This window comes from Mus musculus, chromosome 2 (genome assembly GCF_000001635.26).
Source record: "Mus musculus strain C57BL/6J chromosome 2, GRCm38.p6 C57BL/6J".
NCBI classification, from domain to species: domain Eukaryota; kingdom Metazoa; phylum Chordata; class Mammalia; order Rodentia; family Muridae; genus Mus; species Mus musculus.
In genome coordinates this window covers 19,569,866-19,577,821 of record NC_000068.7, presented here as the reverse complement: position 1 = coordinate 19,577,821, position 7,956 = coordinate 19,569,866, and the positions used below count along the sequence as shown (strand labels likewise).

General features: G+C 41.7%; 1 long non-coding RNA gene across 1 annotated transcript; it reads right to left on the bottom strand.

Annotated features, from left to right (window-relative positions):
• Positions 1 to 237: 237 nt before the first annotated feature.
• On the bottom strand, positions 238 to 7,724 carry Gm39764. The gene is made up of 3 exons (XR_865990.3): positions 7,573 to 7,724; positions 6,570 to 6,879; positions 238 to 407 (listed from the first exon to the last, which is right to left on the bottom strand). It is a non-coding gene; the product is annotated as a predicted gene, 39764 (long non-coding RNA).
• Positions 7,725 to 7,956: the final 232 nt, after the last annotated feature.

The following is a 7,956-nucleotide window of genomic DNA, read 5'->3' as shown; positions in this document are numbered from 1 at the left end:
ACTGCAACCACATCAGCATCCTGATTCTGATGCTTTCCACCTGTCCTAGCCCACTAGGAAGGTCAAGGATGGTTCTTAAAAGAAGATGCAAACGGCTAAAGAGCTTCTTCAATCTCTCCTGCTATCCTCATCCCCACCCCCAAGTGGATTTCTAGTTCTGAGTCCCTAGTGAGTGACCTCAAATCCTCATAAGAAACTGGGACAATCCAGTAAGGCTCCCTGGAGCAGCAGAACCTGTTTTACACTTTTTATTAGGATTTAATAACACCCACCAATTGCAGTGATTTCAGGAAGCCATGGGCCAGCCAACATTTTGAGCTCAAAGGTTTCAGGCACCCATTTCAGAATGCCTTCTCATAATTACTGAACCAGTGTTTCTTCAGTCTTCTTGCTGGGACCTTTCAGACCTATGCAGAGAATTCCATTTCAGAAAATCATTTCCACACTCAAAACCAGAGTAGATGCTATGGCATTCTGTATCAGTTCCTAATATGATTCATGACTTCACGCTCATTCCACTAGCTCTCAGAGCTGTTGCTCTTACTATTCATGATGATGATTGATGGTGATTTCTGCTTAAGTGAGCTAGCTGGTGGACTGGAGAGAGGGACACACTTTTCTCTAGCATCCCAGAACATTTCTTTCATTGACATGGTCTTTCAGGGAACTAGACCCTTCCTACCCCAACCATTCTGAATTATTTTGAAGGGCTAAAACAAACAAGCCTTGAGGGATTAGGACAGCTGGCAAAACTTTGTTCATATAAGGTCTACCAGGTCTCCTAGCACCACGATCTGATGCTGAAGCCATGTTTGTGCATTGTGAGTTTGTCCTGGATCACCTGTCAGAAATGGAGCCAACAAGATTCTTACTCTTGGGATTGTTGTAGAAACCAGCTTGAGAATGTTGGTCTCTGTCTGCTAAGTGTGTCAAGTATGAGGGGGCTCCAATTTATTTGAGAAGAAACAAAATATTCTCAGGAAAGTAAGAATAAAGCCAATGTTTGGGAAGAAGCAAAAATGGCAGAAGGGCCAGCCACTTGTTAGGACCAGCAAGCACCAAATGAAAGGTGTCTGTTATTCAAACGGCAAAAAGAAAAGCACATGAAGAAACTGAATAGGGTCCGGGGCTATGGCTCAGCAGCACAGTGCTTGCTTACCCAGGATCCTCAGTTTGCTCATTGAGCTAGCCAAATGAAGGAACATATTTTTCATATGTTTGTTAGCCATTTCTCTTTTGAGAGCTACGTTTGGTTCATTTGCCCACTGAGTGTGTGAATTGATTGTTGTGTGTTTAGTTTTTGCAATATTTCCTAGCTATTAATCCCTTGTGATGTGTATAGTTGATAGAAACTTTGTGTCCAAAACTGAGGACTGGTTTTCCTTCTTATTCAGAAACTTTAATTTCACTCAATCCCATTTGTCAGCTCCTGGAATTATTTCCTGAACTACTGGGACCATTTTCAGAAAGTCTTACCAATACTCATATCTTTTTTTCCCCATTTTAAAATTCTTCTTTCATATATTACATCCTGACTGCAGTTCCCCCCCCCCCCTCCAACCTCTCCTCTCCTTGGTGCATCTCCCTCTACCACCTCAGAAATGAGCAGGTCTTTCATGGATATCAGCCTAACACAGCATAACAAGCTACAATAAGACCAGGCACATACCATCATATCAAAGCTAGACAAGGCAGCCCAGTGGGAGGAAAATGGTCTCAAAAGTAGGCAAAAGAGTCAGAGACAGCCCACTGTTAGGATCCAATACCTACATCCTGCAGCATTTTGCTTTTGTTTTCTATTAGCAGCTTCAGAGTGTCAGGTCTTACTTAAAAATCTTTAATTCATTTATGTTGCTCAAAGCAAGGAAGAGGGATCTAGTTTCATTGTCTCCCTGTGGTTATCCAGTACATTATTTGAATCTTTGTCTAAAATTAGGTGATTGTAACTGTGTGGGATATTTCTGGGTCCTCTGGTCTAGCTCACTCTTTGTGGACTGCTGGCTTTGTAACTCTGTAATATAATTTGTTATAGTACCTCCAAAACTATTCTTCTTGTCTATGGCTCTGTGATGTTTTGAATATGCTTGGCCCAGAGAAATAGCTCAATGGTTAAGATGCCTCAGTTCACTGAGTATTCTTCCAGAGGTCCTGAATTCAATTCCCAGCAACATACAATGAGTTACAACCATCTAGAATGTGATTTGATAGCCTCTTCTAGAATGCAGGTGTACATGCAGATAGAGCATTCATACACATAAAATAAATCTTTAAAAAAAAATCAAGCCAGTAAACATTCCAGCATGAAGCAGGAGGAGCTGAGAGGTCTACATCTTCATCTGAAGGCTGCTAGAAGATTGGCTTCCAGGCAGCTAGGATGAGCCTTAAATCCCATACACAGAAGTGTGTAGGACACACTTCCTACACCAAGGCCACACCCACTCTAATGAGAACACACCTCCTAATAGTCCCACTCTCTGGGCCAAACATATTCAAATCATCACAGGCTTTTTGACTATTAAAGGCCATTTGTGCTTCCAGAATAATTTTAGAACTGTTTATCCTGGCTCTGTGAAGAACATCATTGGACCTTTGCTAACTCAGGTGTCATTATGAACTTAGTGACCATGATAATGGTTAGTCTTTCTTTTACATTTGATAGCTCATAGGTGAATGAAAAAATAAATAAATAAAAGCATGACATGACTACTCCTAAAGTATGGAGATGATTTCTTTTTGTACATAGAAAGGAAAAAGCAAGCAGAGGAAAGAGTCCAGACTGACTCTTATGTGTGTGTCCATTCCGTATGTCCATACTGAACATGGTGGGCTGATTAAACTAGACCAGAGGAGGAGAGACGGTGAAGGAAAGCAAGAGAGAAACTGTCACTCAAGAGTTCTTGACTGGGCCAAAAGACCAAGAGGCCAGGCAAAGCCAAACTGGTTAATTCTATAGGGATCAGGCTGGTGGAGGTGGTGGGGGTGGGGGGATGGAGTAGAAGAAAACCCAACCCTGGGAAGGAAGGGGTAGAAGGCATGGCAAGAAGTATGGGTGAGACTTGTCCTGCACTTGAGGCCTAACAATAAGCATATGCTTTGCATGTAGCTTTTTCTACACTGCCTATGCTCATGGAACGGACCAAGTTACCAGCCCTCACCCTGATTCCCTTGAATCCATGGATTAAAAACACAAACACACACAGTTGTTCACTTTCAACTGGCCTTTTTGGCATAATTGCTGGGCATTACTTATCTCTAGCCTGGAGAAGTGCACCCTTTTCAATACTCTTAGCTCCGTACCTCTCCACCTGCCCTCAACTTTCGTTGCTCAGTTACATCTAGTCCCAGCTAAACATCCTCAACTGCCTGCATGTAGAAGTAGCCTATGGCAACTCCATCTAAGATCTCACATTGCTGGTCACCTTTTCTCCCTCAGAAGCATGGTAAGCTCTCTCTCTTTCTCTTCTCCTTGTTTCTGTCTCTGTTCTCATTATTGATTTGTTACTGCTCTATTTAAAGAGCTTCTATATGCAGCAGCTCTGGACTTCACTGTGCACTCGCTCTTCCAGATCAGTTAGTATAAAAACACCTGTGCATTACTTTCTGCAATCCCCATTAAGCCGTCTCTTTAAAAAGAAAAAAAAAAGCTATTCTGTGAAGAAATTCTACTAGAAGCTTTCAAACATGCAGGAGCTTTAAAGATCTTATCAAAAGTTCCCTGAGCATGCAGGAATTCAAAGAATAGGTAATTATCTCCAGTCATTGTCCATATTTACATTCCCCAGTGATTAGCTTTATTGGTAAGATCATAGTCCCCTGTATTTTCCCATTCAGTGGTCAAATGCCTCTTGCCCCTGTCAAAGAGTAGGGTCATCTCTGAGGAACTAGTTGTATTCACATGAGTGGTTTGTGGGGGCTACGATATGTGTGGTGTGCTTCTGAGGTAATAGACAGAGCAGTGTTATTTCCTAAATAATGAGAATTTTCTGTTTTGGAAAGGTTTCCCAGAAGAACATACCACGAGTTTGTCATGTACCTGGCCCTAAACAATGGCCATCATTTTGAGAGCCCTTTTGACTCTTTCTCTAAGCCAGGGCATTTGTTCATTCTTGTTTGGAAGTGCTTTGCCACTGAAGTATATACCCAAAAAACCCCACTCTAAATTCTAAAAGAAAGTCTAAATGATTAAGATGTTAGCTGCTAAATATTTTTTCTTTAGGTTTACCTAGCAGAATCTAAGGTGGTCTTGAGATAATGCCAGAATGTATAAGGCCTCTCCTTGTTTTATAAATCTATGCCTCTATATAAAGCTTATCAGTTACTGTGATGTTTGATTTAAAAGTCACAGGAATTAAAGCCTGGAACTCAAGGTCAATATGTTATGGTCAGAGGAAAGGAAACCATAAAAGAGGACACACACACTCTGTATGATAAAGTTACCACCTCCATCAGCACCCACTTCCTGTCCATTTCCCCTCTTTCCCTATAAAAGTGCTTCCTCATGCCTGAGTTACCTAAAATGGTCTTCTGAGTGGAAAAATCTCCCTCCCCAACTTTTCAGGTTGCCAGCCCTCCAATAAACTCAACTTGCTTCCCATCATGTCTCCAGTCGTGAGCACTGGCTTTTAAGCAGTAAACAGACTTGTGTATGGTAACAGCCCAAAAGAAAAGACTGGAATTCCTCTTCTGTGTCTATCTCTGGGAAGCACAGACCAGCTCTTATTCTTGGGTCTGGAGGAGCTAAGAGAACAAACTCACAAAGCCCCGACTGACTCAGTCTTATTTCTGTTGGGGAGGTTGCAGCAGAAGTCATGACTTCACACAAACAGTAAGTTGCTGATAGTGGGAATGTTGACCATCTGCCAGAACAGGCTCTGTACGAGTTTCACCTTAGTCATCTACTTTATAAGCATTTATTGATTACCCTATATGGTAAAATTATACTGGCCATTAGCAAGGAGCCTTTGATTTAGTAGCAAAAAAAAAAAATAAGTAATTGTAGTAACCTCTAATTGGGCCAGAGTGGAATAATGATATGCCTGAGATATGGATGTTGGGAGAAAAAGAATGGGAGACTAGTAATTAGGATTCTTTGTCTTCCCCTTTCTGTGTAGCTGTCATAAGGTGGTTAATCTCAGGGCTAGAGATAGGCACTGTGGCTCCCACAAACTGCCAGTCTTGCTCTATGTGTCTCAGTTTAGGCTGTGGTCATGTGAGCAGAGGTATTCTGAAGATTTCTGTCCATGCTGCATATTTTATTTTATTTTATTTTATTTTTTTATCATTTACTTGTCACAGGATTTTCCCTGCTCAATTACACTAGTGCAGAGGAGGCCTGTGATTGGACAGGGAAATGGGAGACGGAACTAAGATTTGCAGAGACAGGGAGCATCAGAGGGTAGGAGGAGAAGGAAGATGGCTTTGGATGTGAACCCATGTGGCATTTACCAGCCACAGGTAGCTATGATTTCACAAGGTTAGAAATATTGGGATAAAGCTTTTTTTTATCATTTGGCTCTGAAATTATTGTATTGGCATCTTGAAAATTGTAATATTATTGATACATAAATCTGACTGGTTAATTAAGCTTTAAGAATCTTGATTTTTACCAGGTTACTGGGTATTGTGACATGCAACCTCAAAGTTGGCAGTTCCATTTAGTTACTGGAATGTGGGATCTCTGATTACATGGGTTTATGGCTGAGGAAGAAGCAGCAGGGCCAGGGACAAATGAATGAGAGCTGGGTACACAGAGTTCGGGTACAACAGGGACTAAATGGAGAGAGTTAACGGAGGTGGCAGGAGCACGGAACGTGGTCTGGCCACGCGGAGAGCTGGCGGGTTCATTTTTCAATAATTCCTGCAGCATTTATCTTAGGTTAACATACAAGTAGTAGGTTTCATTAGAGCATCTTCACATATATGTGTCTCTGCACTGTTCTTCAACACACCCCCATACTTTCTCATGCCCTTTCCTCTCCTGCAGCTGGTCCCCTCTCCTCCCTCAGTCCCTCTTCTGCTTTCCTAATTGCTTGTATTCAATTAACTTCTTTATTGCCCATCTTCCTTATGATCTTTTTCTCCCATTCATGCGGTCCTTTGTAGTTTCAGGACCTACAAGAACACATAGAAACACAAAATGATCTTTTTCTCCCATTCATGCGGTCCTTTGTAGTTTCAGGACCTACAAGAATACATAAAAACACAAACCTACAAAATGTAAGTTCTGCATCTGAAAAGTAGCATGTGGTGTTTGTGTTTCTGAGTATGACCTATTTTGCTTAACATAGTCATTTCCAGTTGCATTGATTGTGCTGCAAATATCAGGGTTTCTGTTGGATACTGAAAACCCCATTCTGTTACATTTTTTTATTACCCTTGGGTGGACATCTAGGCTGGTTACATTCTCTGGCAACTATAAACAGTGGAAGTGTCTTCAGTGTATTGAGTTGGGAGTTCTTCATGTATTTACCCAAGGGTGGCTGAGATGAGTCTCATGGTAGCTTTATATTCAAAGTTTTCTTATAGATGATTTGTTTTCTTTTGATTTTACATTGTCCTATTTATTTTACCTGTGTTATGCTCTGAGAACAGCTTGGATCTCCCCTTCCAGGATGTGGGTTACGGGAACTCAGCTCAGCTCATCAGATTGGGCGCCAGTACCTTTACTTAGTAGGCCATTTTGTCTATCTGTAAGCCATCTTGTCTGTCCCCATCTTCAGCTTCTTTGAGGATCTCTCAGATGCATGCTCTCGGTTCTTGGAGACTCAAATATAATTCAAGGTGTGAGGAAGTAGGTCCATGGCCAGTACTTTTCACGCCTTTAAACTGTACATCTTCTGTGGTTAGTTTCAACTGTCAACCTGCATGAATTAGAGTCACCTGTGAAGACAGAGGCTCACTTGAGGAATTGCCCAGATCAGATTGACCCATGGGCATGTCTGTATATGGGTCGTTGTATTGATTGCTACTTGCCTTAGGAGGACACAGCTCACTGTGGGTGGTGTTGTCCCTAGGCAGGTAGGTCTGGGCTATATAAACAAAGCTAACTGAACACAAGTCATGGGGCAAGCCAGAGAGCAAACCAATGAGCAGAATTTTTTCATGGTTCTTGCCTCAGTGCTGCCATGACTTTCCTCAGTGACAAAGCATGACTGGGAAGTATAAGATGAAATCTCTCCCCAAGTTACTTTAGTGTGACATGGTGATTGTCACAGCGACAGAAGGCAAACTATGACAATGCTCTAGTAATTTTAGCATATGCACAAAGTGTTACCATCGCCCCTGTCAAATTCCAGCACATTCTTACCATTCTCAAAAGAAGCCTCCTATTTAACCTTGCCTTCTTCTAGCCCCCAGGAAACCATTATTCACTTCCTCCCCTCCCTCCTCCTTTTATGTATTTGCCTATTCTGAATAGTTCATGCAAATGGAATCATAAAATGTGGGGTTTTATTTTCTGGATTCTTCTAGTTAGTGTAGTATACCTAGGGTTTAATAAGAAAGAATGAAGGAGTCAATTCCTTGAGAGATATCAAAGAATATAGAGAAGAGAAAGTAATACCATGCCCTTACCCTTTTCAAAGGTCATAGCTGCACCCTCCATCCCAAATGACAGATGGATAAAAGAAAAGAATCTCTTCACAGGGCTGGAGAGAGATCAGGAGTAGCACCTTGCACTAAGCATTCAGAGGCCATGAGCCAGGTCCAGGGGATCTGATGCCCTCTTCTGGGTCTTCTGAGACACCTATACTCAGATTCAGATGTGTATACATAATTAAAATATAAAATAAACATTTTCTTTTTAATTAATTTAATAATTTATTAATTTTGAGGCAGTGTTTCTCTGTGTAGCCCTGGCTGTTCTGGACTCACTATGTATATAGACCAGGCTGGCTTCAAACTCAGAGATCTGCCTGCCTCTGCCTGCCTCTGCCTGCCTCTGCCAAAGCCTGTAGA